At 40.5% G+C, this 13,514-nt stretch overlaps 1 protein-coding gene across 1 annotated transcript in view; it reads left to right on the top strand.

Moving 5' to 3' along the window:
• CNPPD1 (cyclin Pas1/PHO80 domain containing 1) overlaps window positions 1-13,514 on the top strand; it is a 537,141-nt gene that overhangs the window by 355,773 nt on the left and 167,854 nt on the right. The window lies entirely within an intron of this gene.

Here is a 13,514-nt window from a genome sequence, read left to right as displayed (position 1 = left end):
TGACTCAGTTTGAACTCTGCCTTACCTACCCTAGCATACTGCAGCTCCTGCACAACAGTGTCTACAGGATTGCAATTGGCCACCACAACAAAAACAGTCTCTCCCAGCAATTAATCAGATTGAACTCTACATTACCTACACTAGCATACTGCAGCTCTTGCACAACGGTGTCTACAGGATTGCAGTTGGCCACCACAACAAAAACTGTTTCTCCCAGCAATTAATCAGAGTAGGTTACACATATAAAAAAGCATTTGTTAAGCTTTCTCTTACAGTGCTGTGTAATTAAGCAGGTCATCATTTTGTCCAGCCGTAGGGCTCTTTTCTAGTGTTTGCCTCCTTCTCCTGTAACTAAAGTACACTGACTCTTGTATATGTCTCTCTGACCCTATTTTTTACAGGTATACCTTGTACCTTTCTAGCTTTCTAGCACTCCGACATAGATTCCTGTTGAAAGTTTTACTTACTTGTCTGACATTTGAACAAATAACTCTTGTAAAAATCCTCAAAATTGTATACTGTTGGTCTGTCTTTCATGCTAAGCATAAGTAAAATTAAAGTGCTGAGTGCAAGTAACATTAAAGTGCTGAGTGCAGATTTTAGGCCCTTACATTCAACTTACCTCTGGTGTGGTGTTTTGAGTCAATTAAGGTATCCCTCTAACCACTCCTACTGCCTTCTCTTTTCCCCCACCCCCCTCTTTCCTCAAACAGGTTAAAATGCTACAGCTTAGTACAGACATTGGTTCATCCCTGCTCTGCTTGCCCTCACTTCGCACCCCGCCCTACCCCCAAATTCCTCCCACCCCTGGTGTTGCTACATTTATTGGTACTAGACCACACCACACTTTTTTAAACCAATCAGTAGCAACTTGTCACTCAACAGCACCACCCTCAACCTGATACCACCAGTCCTCATTCCTTTTGCCTAAGTTTCAAGTCTCATTCAGTTGGTATGCTTTCACCCAAAATAGTCTTATTTAACTCAACTTCTACCCCTGTTACTCATCCCATATCTCCTAACTGCCTACAAATGTCAGGGTCACCCAGGTTTCCACTACCCTGAATTCCAAACATCCATTCCATCTACAACAGATGATAATGCACCCTTACTCACTTCCCTCATGCTTACCTCCTTAACCCATAAATACTACCATCTTACTAGACCTAGTTACATTAGTCCTAAAACAAAACACTATTACGAAACTTTATTCAAAATCTTAAACTCATACTCTGGATACACTACAGCCTCACAAAGGATGGCGACATCCACCCAAACCGTGGTCCATCCCCACCTGTTGACCCTAATCCCCCTACTATATCCCCTACCACCATAGCTCCAACAAATAGACCTCCTAACTCACTGCTAGCCTGCCATCTAAACATTATGAGCATAAATAACAAAACTCCGCACCTGCATGCCCTCTTAGCTGTTCATTCCCCAGATATACATGCCCTCTTAGCTGTTCATTCCCCAGATATATTATGCCCAAAAGAAACATGGCTAAAGCCTGCAACCAAGTACCATGAGATTCTGCCACCAGGGTACAATATGTTTCGACTAGACCATACCACCAGAAAGGGTGGTGGGGTAGCCATACTTTACAAGTCTACCCTGTCTGTCAGCATAGACACCCAACAACCACCCCAGTTCAGTAATGCTGAAATTCTTATCTCAAAACTACAAATTAATAAAAACAAAAATGTAAACATTGTCTGTGTCTACATTCCCCCAGGGTGGAACACAGAAACCTTAGAAGACTTCTTATATTGGTTATCCAATAACTACCCCCAAGAAACAATTGTTCTTTGGGATTTCAACATTGACTGGAACACTTGCTCTTGTGAAACCCCCACAACCCACATAAACCTCTATGGATTTACTCAAATCATAACCTCCCCCACCAGGACAGGAAAACCCAATAACAAGGAATGTACCCTAGACTGGATTACTTGTCAATACCCATCTTCAATCCTGTAAATCAGGCACTTTGCCTGATGACCTAAGTGACCACTGTCACTATGTAATCAAGCTCAAAGTAGACTGCTCCTACCAACCCACCTATAGAACAATAAGAAATCACAAGAATTATATTCTCACCAAGTTTCAAAATGAACTTAAGGCATGCACCTGGTCAGTACTAAAATGTCTCCCCTTAGATGAAGCAGTAGCATACTTTAACACCAAATTCCTTGCTATTCATGACTCTCATGCTCCCAGCCACTCTATTAGAACCAAAGTTAATATGGCACCATGGCTTTCTAAAGATACCAAAACCAAAATTTCACTCCGAAATAAAGCATGGGCCACCTACCGAAAAACAAAAGCCCCACTTGATCAACTAAGATTCAGGCAGCTAAGGAATGACACCAAAAAATACATAACCTTAGACAAAAAGAACCACTGCTACCATCTGCTGCAAAAACACCAAAACAAATCTCAAACGTTCTGGGCAGGAATAAACAAACTACTCCATCCACCCCCCTCAGCTTCCCAACAAAAATCCCCAGTAGACATTGCTAATAACTTCAACAGCTTCTTCACAGAGACTATCCAGCCAACTCTCTCCCAATGGCTCTAATTCTAATGCAGCCACACCCAGTACCCAAACATACTTTACCCTCCAACCTGTTTCTGCTCAACTTATTCATGCCCTACTTAAGAAACTAAGACCCACCACCCTGGCTGCCACCCTCCTCCCAGCAGACTATCTGCAAAGGGCTGCTGACACCATATCATACCCCATCTCAATCTTGATCAACAGAGCTATATCTGAAGTTACTGTACCCACTATATGGAAAATCTCCAGTGTCCTACCTCTCCGTAAAGGAGGCAGTTCCATTGAACTGTCAAACTTTAGACCCATAGCTATTCTGTCACCTCTAGCTAAAATTATGGGGAAGTGTGTATACATACAACTCATGCACTACCTCATACAGAACAAGCTTTTGTCCAACTTTCAGCATGGCCTTAAGCCGTACCACATTACTACTTCTGCCCTCATCTCTTTCTCTTAACGTCATTAACCACAACCACAATAATAACAAACTGTCCTCAGCACACTTTCTAGATCTAGCCAAGGCTTTTGACATGGTTGACCACAAAATGCTTATAAATACCTTGGAGGCCTTCTCCTTAAACAACCATGCACTCCAGTGGTTTCAATCCTACCTGCAGGGCAGGCAGCAGGCAGTCCTGTGGCATAACAAGCTATCATCTCGCCTACCCATCACATTAGGAGTCCCCCAGGGCTCAATACTAGGACCCCTTCTTTTCTCCATCTTTATCAGCAACCTTCATTCAGTCATCCCAGATGCCTGCATTCAGTATGCGGAGGACTCCACCTTGATTTGTTCTGGCACCTCACCAGCTACTTTATTCACATTAACCCAAAATATCTTCAATACAGTGGAAAAATGGCTCTCCAATCAACATCTATTCCTAAACCCTAGCTAAACTAAGCTGCGCCTCTTCTCCCTCACACACAGGACATCCCTGCCATCCTTCAACATAATCGCTAACAATGGCACTGTCATCTCCCCAGAAGCCCAGAATTAAACTACTAGGTGTCATAGTTGATAACCTTAAGTTTGATGTGCATATCAAACTATCAAAACCATTAATAAAAAACGTGGCTCTCTTTATAGAGTCAAACCTTTCATTACCCCACTTGCTAGAACTGTAATTGCCCGTTCCCGTCTACTATCAACTCTTCTCTACGCATCACCTCTATTCTCCAACTTAAACAAAACAGATCTTGGTAAACTGTCATCCTGCTATAACCACATTGCCAGATTTACTACTGGGACAGCCTACTGGACACACCACTGTCACAACCTAAATCCACTAGGATGACTTGAACTGCCTAGCCTATTGCAGTTCATCCAGCTAATAGTGGCACATAAAGTCCTTTACCAACCAGAAAATACACCTGCACTAAAAAATATTATCAGCCCCTACATCAGCACCCGGCCACTGCGATCATCCACTAGACTCCTAGTTCAAACATACAAATCCAACTACTCAGCTGGATACTTTCTGTTTGCCAGCTCTGTTGGAAAAACATGGAACAGACTCCCAGCTGACTTGACCCTAGAACCCTCACTAACTCATTTCAAAAACAAACTCAAGAAATACTTCAAAACTCATTGGTTATGTCCTTGCACCAACCACGACTACTGACCTTTCTATTACTTAGGTGCCTTACCTTCAACTACTACTAACTTTTTTCTACCACACCATTTCAGGAAGGGTCTATTGTATAACTGCTGCTCAATGTGTCTTAAACCTGAATGTAATGTTATGTATATTTAACTTTGAAAATAGTTATGTTTTGTAAAGTGTTTTATAATAATTAGTACTGTATGTGCTTAATGCTGATATTGCTTATGACTGTAATCTGCTTGAAACTAGCATTTAGTAAATGTTCAATGTGTATTATTATCTTGGAGCTTTTCTCCCTGGTCCTCCACTGAAAATGGACATATATCCAGTCGGACTGTCCCGGTCAACAAATGTAAAATAAATAAATGTTACTAAAACATAATAAGTATTCACGTGCAGCACTGAGCAAAAAGCAAGACAGTCTACAGAAACCCTATCTGGTAATTGTAATAAGACGTCACAATTGTGCATATATGTCATTAATAATCTGTTTGCAGGTAAATACTAAAAATAATAAAAATCTCAGTTACACCAAGTACAGCTAGTAAACAGACCATGGTATGCAGGCCCCTTGCCAAGTAGCAGTAAATGTATTTTCAAAATGGGTAAAGGCAATTCCTACTAAAACTATGACAGCATAGGCAACAGCAGAAGCCTTATAAAAAATATTTTCTGTTTTTGGGGATGGCCAAAAATGATCAATTCAAACAATGGTCCACAGGTTGTTAGTGACCTAATAAAACAAATGTGTTAGACCAAAGTGTCACAGTCAGGGTAACAGCCAAAGGCCAGGCATGCTTTCAGTTCTCACAGCATAAAGCAAGTAAACAATACTACAGGGGGAAAACAGTTTTAAAGTTTACACTAACTGCATAAACAGTACTGCAAAATTAACTAAAATAAAGGTACAAGTAAAAACATATTGGTCTGTGTTAATGATTCAGTAATTAAAAGACAATCATGCCTTTTTATCGTCATTAAGTGATTAGGGTACCATCAACATCATGAAGTGTAGTAAAATAAACATACCAGAAATACATTTTAATGTTTCAGTAATGTTTAATTTGCAGACTTTATTTTAATACCAAGTTTGTAAACTGGACTTGAGTGCACATTACAGCAGTCTGTGTTGTTGTTGTTGCATCTTTCGGCTTTTCCCGGTTAGGGGTCGCCACAGCGAAACTCCGGTCCGCTAATGATTGGCAGTAGATTTTTACATACTGACTTGCCAGGCCTGACGCACAACCTTCAATGAAGGTATGCCCATTCACGCATGTCTCCACACAGAAGACGCTTTAGCTGAGAATCGAACAGGACAACATCTTACTGTGAGGTGACGCTACCGCAGCACCACCACAGCAGCAGTATGTGTACAAATGCAAAAACATTCTGTACAAGCAAGCGTATGTTGTACAGTAAATGGTTTAATATATAAACAACATTCTTGTTTTCTATCTGTGTGAATAAACAATTTTGCATTCAAGTTTTAAACTGTTCACAGAAAATTGCTGCTCAATTCATTTTTATGTATAGTAACAAGTTGAAGCTTGACATTTATGACATATGCATTTATTTAAAAAACAAGACTGCAATGCCTTTGCAATAAAATTCACAAGCATTGTCAAGTTAAAATTACTGTATAGAGTATCACTGTATAGAGTCATATTCAGCAGTTGCAAAATACAGCTCATAACTGTTAAAACATATATGTAAGAATAATGTAGTCAGTTAGATGCATACATTTCTGTTTACTAAAAAAGGGTTGAACTGTTAGCTCAGAAGCAAGGAAAAAAATCGAATAAACGGCATTCATGCAACATGAGTTTTCCAGGTCTAATATAGTGCGAGAAAAGTACTGATAAGGAATTCCTGAGACACAGGTGCAAAAAAGGAACCGAGTTGGAGGCAAAATAAACTGTCATGTAACTCCGCTTGAAGCAAGATCACAAAGGAGCTTATTAACAGACTGCATGACATAATCAAAATACTTTTTCTAGAAGGCACTAACAAATGTACATCTGACAAACATCTGCATTTAATTAGACACCAACACAGAGCTATAGTCGGAAGCTTCAGTAAAATAATGTCAGTGACATTTTAATCTTTCATTTTTTAAATAACTTTTCAATTGGTAAAACAAAATTGTCACACTAGCATACTTATTTACAAGGTGGATTTCAGTTAAAGCAGCAAGAAATAAAGAAATAAGATTTAATAAGATGCATATCAAATTAATAGGGTTTGCTCAGTAATGCAACGTCTCTAAAGCTTTTGCAGATTGAGGCGTCTTTCATGTAAAATTGAGGGGAGTCCCAGAAGAAAATTATTTTATATGGACTGCAGAGCGTGACAGTGAATATTTTATAACAAGTGACAGTTTGGTGAAGTTGTTTCTCTGGTATTAATGACAGAGGCTGCTCTGACTAAAGAGAAATGATCCACCATTTGCTTATGTTTTTTATAAGAATGTGTTATTGTTCTGTGAATGGGGTAATTTACTTATTTATTTATTTGAGATTTGTTAACCGGGTTAGTCCAACTGGGCCAGGAGCCCATTTTCAATGGACACCCGAGGAGAAAAGTTTACAGCAAATAAGACTTTACACTCCAGGAAAGTACAATTAAAACTACAGAACATCAAGAAAACATTGTAAGTTACATACTCATCAAAACAAACAATTATCTATATACAAAATACACCAAGTAGGGCTAACCATAGCGAGAGGTCTGGTGGACCAAGATAAGCCCCAAGAAGGATAGTTAGTGATGGGGAGAGACTAGTCATATACATACTGACACTTGTTTGGACATTGTGAGAGTGGAGTATACTAGAATTAGGTGGGTTCATGACAGAGGCAGGTCTTGGTGTTATGTAGATGAAGTTTTAGTTCTTTTGTAAAGAGTAATGGTTGGTTAATGGAACATAAGTATGCAGGGAGTTTATTCCATGCTTGGGCCTCAGTGCATTTATTTAGTAATTTGCCTATATTTTTCTTTGGTTGATAAATGTCAAGGAGTTGCTGGTTAGACTTCTGGAGGGTCCAAGAGGGGGTATAGGTGGATACCAGGGAAGAGAGCTGGGCAGGATGAGGGTTTGTATAATATGGAGTGTATTATTTTAAATTGAGATAGGAGTTGTTGTTGGGGGAGTTCGAGCCATTGGAGAGTGTTGAGTGTAATGCAGTGATGGGAGTTATAAGGAGAGTTGGTGATAAATCTAGATATTTTGAGGTATGTTTGCTGGAGTTTAGACAGGGTTGTGGACTGAATATTAGGACAGGGGCAGCATGGAGAAGGGAGAGAAGGAGAAGAGCATGAGCCAGGGAGAGTCTAGCCAAGCCAAGTTTCTGGTGAGTTTTTTTTTTATACATTGGAGTATATGCAAGTTAAATTTAAGTTCATCGTCAATGATGGCACCAAGGAGCTTTGTATGTGGTTCAGGTTGAATGATGGTGGTGTTGGAGGATGTGATAGCAAAGGTGGATTTATCATGAGAGAGTGAGCGAGGGAGAAAAAGTAAGAGTTTGGGTTTTTTTGGGTTTAGGATGTGTAGATTGTAGGACAGCTACTTTTCAATGGTTATAAAGGTGTTTTGGGTTAGAGTATGGAGTTAAGAGATATTACTGGAGAAGGAGATGAGTCCTCTGCATATTGAATTAGGGAGGATTGTTTGCAGGCTGTGTGAAGTTCATTAGTGAAGATGTTAAACAGGAGAGGATTTAAGATGGAACCTTGGAATTTAATAGTAATGCTGCCATTGTAGTTAGAAGAAACTGTTTGGCTTTGGATAGCATAAGCAGCTTTTCTCTTTTGTTTGAAAAAGAGACACAAGACCTATGAACTTTGCGAGCAGTTTGTATTTTTCATAATCTTGTGGAGACCTGATGGCAATTAGTGCGATGGTATTCTCTAGGAAGATTCATCTGCTTGCCAGTTGCATGTCTAACTTCAGATGTGTGAAGTCTGCTAATCCTGTATGAAAAAGGAAAAGTTGGGTGAGGTCTTTATAGTCTAGTGAGTGTGATATTTAAAGAATGAGATGCACTGTAATTAAACACTTCAGTAAATCAATTGTTTAACTTGAGCAACAGGTGAGTCGTGAGGATCAGAGAAGCAATCATGATGTTGCCAGTCTTTGAACAGTTTCAGATAATTGACATGTATTTTAGAGGTGCTTATTTTGAAGAGTGTGAGTGACAGTTTCATATGTTAAGGCAGTTTGTTAAAGGACAGAAAGTGTCATACTTGTAATGACATGTTCGGACCAGTACCGTATCATCAGCAGAGAGAAGGCAGTAGTGGAAAACGTGGTTTGAAGTTACCAAAGTGCTGGTTAGGTGATATAGGGATATGAACAGCAACTTAAAAGATGGCTGTGTGAACAGTAGAAGAGTGAAGGAGATATGATTCTGGAAACACTATTTTACTTGGGGATAAATAAAGGGTGCAGATCAAGAGGGAAGTTTAAAAGTGGAGGAGGGAAACGGGTTGCAGCAGTTCCTTCTGCAAATGTCAGGGATGTGCTTTTGATCAGAAAGGCAGTAAAACCTGAGGAAATTAAATGCAGAAGAAAAACATTTCCTCAAGAGACATTGCAGCAGACTGGGATCTCCATATTACTACTGTCCAAAAATGTCATCTTCCTCAACCTGGAGGGAGTGTTTTTTGAGGTAGTTACTTTACCAGGCTTTGAGAGTTCATTTTTACAAGATTCATTTGGGGGTGTAGCATTCAGTAGGAGCCCTTGCTTTGTCATCAGATGTATGTGATTCCAAACTAAGGCCCACATCTTTTTGTTTGTTCTTTGATGACTGCTTCCAGAGTAGATTTGGAGCAGGATAAAGCCTAAGAGTTCAGGTTATCTGCTCTGATTGTGAGTGTACCATTTTCCTTATCTGAGATGTTATTTCACCAGAAGCACACATTCCTATATAAACGGCAAGTACTTTTGTTTGGAATAGCATTCTTCTAACTTAATAGCATCCTTCACTCCTATCTTGGATGGGATTGCTTTTCTCAGCTGCTGCTCAGCACTCAACATTTTTACTACCCTCACATTCTCTTTGCACTGAACTTTCTGCAGTGCATTGTGAAATGGCAGTGTCTGCAACAGCATCCCGTCACTTGTGTGTGTCCATCCCCAGCTGCGACAGTTGTTCCCCTCCATAAGGTATAACATTGTATTGTTAACATCAGACCTTCTACATCTCTCCTGTTCAGACCAAAAATCATTGTCCTTTTAAAACTCTCCATCCGGTTTGGACTAGATTTTCTTCATGTTTTTACTCAGTAGCCTGGTGTTTGAAATGGGCTTCTCTTTTGCATGACATGTGGTGAAGTAGCTGTTCAGTGTTTGGTGAGAGTCAAACTCGGAGCCTCTGTAAAGACATTAATTAAGTTTGCCAGCTAATTTTCTTACTAAGGTCTAAAAGCCCTATTGCCAAACCCCAATGGTCAATAAGTATATTGAGACTAGAGGCCTTCCTAATCTATGTAGGGAGATCATCCCAAAATTTCCCAGCCCTGTGATGAAAATAGTTTTTCCCCAATGAAGGCTGTCAAACGTATTTAAAAAAAAATGATTTCTAGTACCCTGACTGTGCTGAATGAATTTGAAAGTGGCTGATAATACAGCATTGTTTAAACATTTATATACAACCATTAGGTCTTCTCTAACAAATCTGTAACACAAGGAATACCATTAATTTGTCCAATAAAATATTTGTGAATTCTTTTAAGTGTGGATATTTGGGCACACTTTTAAACACAGGCAGCACCACAATATTCTATAAGTGTTCTTAACTACAGCCTTGTAAAGGGGTATTAAAACTTTCATCATGACTACTATTAATAACCCTATTTGTTAACCAATTAGCTTCACTGGTCACATGGTCCTTTTTCAAGGGCGACTAAGGATCAATGTCTGGTTAAGTGATTTGCTTAACATCATACAGAAGACAAATGAGGGCTGAGGTAGTCAAACCCCATACCACAGGAACTAAAGCTCACAACTTTAACCTCAGCACTAGCTGCCAGACTAAAGGTACTAGAGATACTGTACAGAATACCTCTAGTAACGGAGTAGCACTTTTATAGTGCAAGTATTTAAATTATCGAATTTCAGTCTGCAGTTCGCCACCAGACCTAAAACCCTGATTTTGCCCTCACTATTTACAAAAGTGTTGTCCAAGACATATGGAAAACAAAAGTTATTTGGCTCACAGTGCAATAGCTTACTTTTAACAGCAACTAAGGACTGTAATGTTGTTTAAAGACCATAAGTGAATGGTATCCAGGAAGCCGTGTAAATTAGTCTGATCATTGACAGAGTTAATAATCGCCCCAGTTTTTGTAACATCTACAAACTTGCTGACTAAAATCTTATTTTGAGATGAGAAGGCAGGGATAAACAGATAAAGCAGCAAAGGCCCAAGAACACAGCACTGAGTGATTCCTGCTGCAGCCTTCCTTTCTTTAGAAGTATTGTCTTCAGTTTTCACATTAATTTTTCACTTGGTCAGCCCGCTAACAACCCTTTTTATCATATATTGGTTGATTCCAATTTTATATAAGGTCATCTTAAGTTTCTACATGGGGAACAGAGTCAAATGCCTTGGCCAGATCCAAGTAGATAACATCAGAAGATAAGTCCACATTCACTGATTCCCAGATATTATAGTAAAAACGTAACCGGTTAGTCAGGCAAGATCTCCCTTGGGTAAACCCATACTGAAAGTTAAACATAGCTCTTGATCTAATGTTGTCATTTTCATTCATTCCTTAACCGATGGGTCTCTGATCTGTCCTCAGATCCAGCTTGGCTGCATTTACTTAGACTCTTGGATCCAAATGTCGAGCTGTTCACTTTACACATAATGCCTCAAAGCATTGTAATACCCCAAATCTTGTTTGCCTCTTCAACGCTTCAGATGTGGATCGTGCTGTCTCGAGTGTAGGGGTGTTTATCAACCTTATTTGTGAGTTAAAATAGAAATTTTTTTATATTTTTTTCTTTACATTTCACCCTTCCTCCATTTTTTGTTTAATTTGCTTTTTTTCTGCATTAGGCTTCAAAGTTTTTCCTACACGTTTTCCAGGGTACTGTTTCACCATCATTGGTAATTCTCCATTCTATCCTTAGAGTTTCTACCCATTCATAGGGTATTTATGGTATACCATTGCTGGCATTTCTTCTTCCTTTCTTTGTTTTCTATTTACATTTTTTTCTTTTTTATATTTCTACATTTTTGCTAATATGGCTGAAAAGCCAACAGGTTTTAAAAAGTGCACTTCCTGTGGGCAAAAAATACCCAGTTCTGATGTCCACAGGGAGTGCATCTGTTGTTTAGGAGCAGCCCACCTTGAAACCTGCTGTCAAATTTGTGCAGGTTTCGGTTATCTGGCTTTGATTGCTAGCTGCAGTAAACTAGTGTTGAAAGGTTTACTTCCATTTCTTACATCTTCAACTGCTTTTTCTGTTTCAGAGGCTGAAACCCTCCAAAAGAAACAGAAATCCTCTTCTGATTCCAGGGAGCACAGAAAACACTCTCCTGCCTGTTCTCTAAACCTGCTAAAGCCTCCGAGCCACCAGCTAAATTACTGAAAATATTGGATATGACACCTTCGGATACGATGTTGGGGACACTGAAATCTCCTAGGACGCTGAGCCCTCACTTTTCACCAGAGCTTATTTCCCCACACTCTGATGACCCTTCTTACAAGAAACTCCAAAGAGGATGTCACACTCCCTTCCACATCATCCTCTATCAGGTCCTTCCAGAGTCTGTCTGAAGCAGATGTGGATAGGATGATGCGGAAGTTTCTCAGGGCTCAGATTCAGATGGTGTATTACTGTGTCCATCTCCCATCTGATCCATGAGCCTCCAACCTGTCTCTCATCCATTTGTTTCTCATTCTCCAATCTGTCCTACAATTTGGAATTCTCAGATCCGAGGGCTCCAAAGAGTTGATGTGTTAGATCTGAAGACAGCTTCCCTGATTCGATTCAGTGTTGATCCCCCTACAGCAGGATGAGTCTTAGAGCCAAAGTTTTGACTGCGGATCTGGGGGTTCGGTTCAGTTCCAAAGTTTTCAGAGCCATCTGTTTCCTTCAGTGCTGGATAACTCGGGTCCAACTCCTCCTTCTGACAGGAGCCAGGCCAGGATAAGGGCTCGGCAATGCCTGGAGCTTCGGCTCTGGTGACCCCAGCAATGGGTTCTCCCAGTCGTTCTGCCTTTGATGTGATGGAGATGGCATTCTCTCACCCAAGAGTCCAGTCTACTCTTATTTCTTTAGATCTTACTCCTCTACCTGCTTTGGATCTGAATTGTGAGCCTCATCAGCCTATCCTGCAGGGACAGCCGGCCCATTCGAGCTTCCAGGCAGTTCTTCTGCAGGAACTTCCCCTCTCTTCCGATACCTTCCCAGATGATCCTACTGACAAGGTTCCCCTGAAGAGGTCATGCAAAAGGAGGCACATAGATTCCCCTCAGGAATCTTTAACTGACGATACTGGCATCAATGAAGAGGAGGGTTCCCCAAGATCTTCACCAGAAAACGTCTCCTTTAGAAACATTCTAGAGATCCTTAGCCAGAAAGGTGGATGATCTCCTGATCCCCCTTCCCAAGAGGAGAAAAATGTTCCTAGAAGCCTTTGGATCCGGCACATCTACATCTTGGGTTACCCTCCCAGCGGATGAACTCGTAGATCTCGTGTCTTGCAGGGCATAGAAGGAACCAGATACCATAGAGCCCATCCTTCATCACCCAAATAAATTTCTTGGTGCGCCCAAAGACAGGCCTCATTGGAGTAAGGGAGTTCCTGTGGGCGCCATGGTTGTGGCGGCAGCCACTAAGGAGAAGCTAGCAGAACAGAGCTCTTCTGTCCACCCTCCTAAGAGAGAGTTCAGGGCAATGGACAGGTGTATTTACACATCAGCAACCATTGCTCTATGGTATCTCAATTATTTGACACATTTCAGTAGATTAGAGAGACATCTGATTAAAGAACTCTTCAGATCTCTTCCTGGGTCCATGTTGGAGGAGCACAAACCGCTATCTTCGCAGCTGACAACCCTTCAGTCTATGTCCAACGCATCCATGACGTTAGTCTGTTATGCAGGGGAAGGTTCCTCATGGCAGCAGGTTCAGGCGTAGCTGCCTGGATGTGCTTTATATGATTTTACAGTGCCCTTCAAGTCTTCTTCTATCAGTGCTCCCTTTGATGGATCTTCCTTGCTTGGCCCAACAATAAATGAAATGCTCTCATGTAGTGAGCAAGATGGGGAAACCTTGTTTGCCATGGGAGTAAGTTTTTCTACCCCACAGAGATAATTTTCCAGGAATCCAC

The sequence above is a fragment of the Protopterus annectens genome, chromosome 6.part0 (assembly GCF_019279795.1).
Source record: "Protopterus annectens isolate FY-2018-M chromosome 6.part0, PAN1.0, whole genome shotgun sequence".
In the NCBI taxonomy this organism is placed as follows: domain Eukaryota; kingdom Metazoa; phylum Chordata; order Ceratodontiformes; family Protopteridae; genus Protopterus; species Protopterus annectens.
This window is presented reverse-complemented; position numbering and strand designations above follow the sequence as displayed.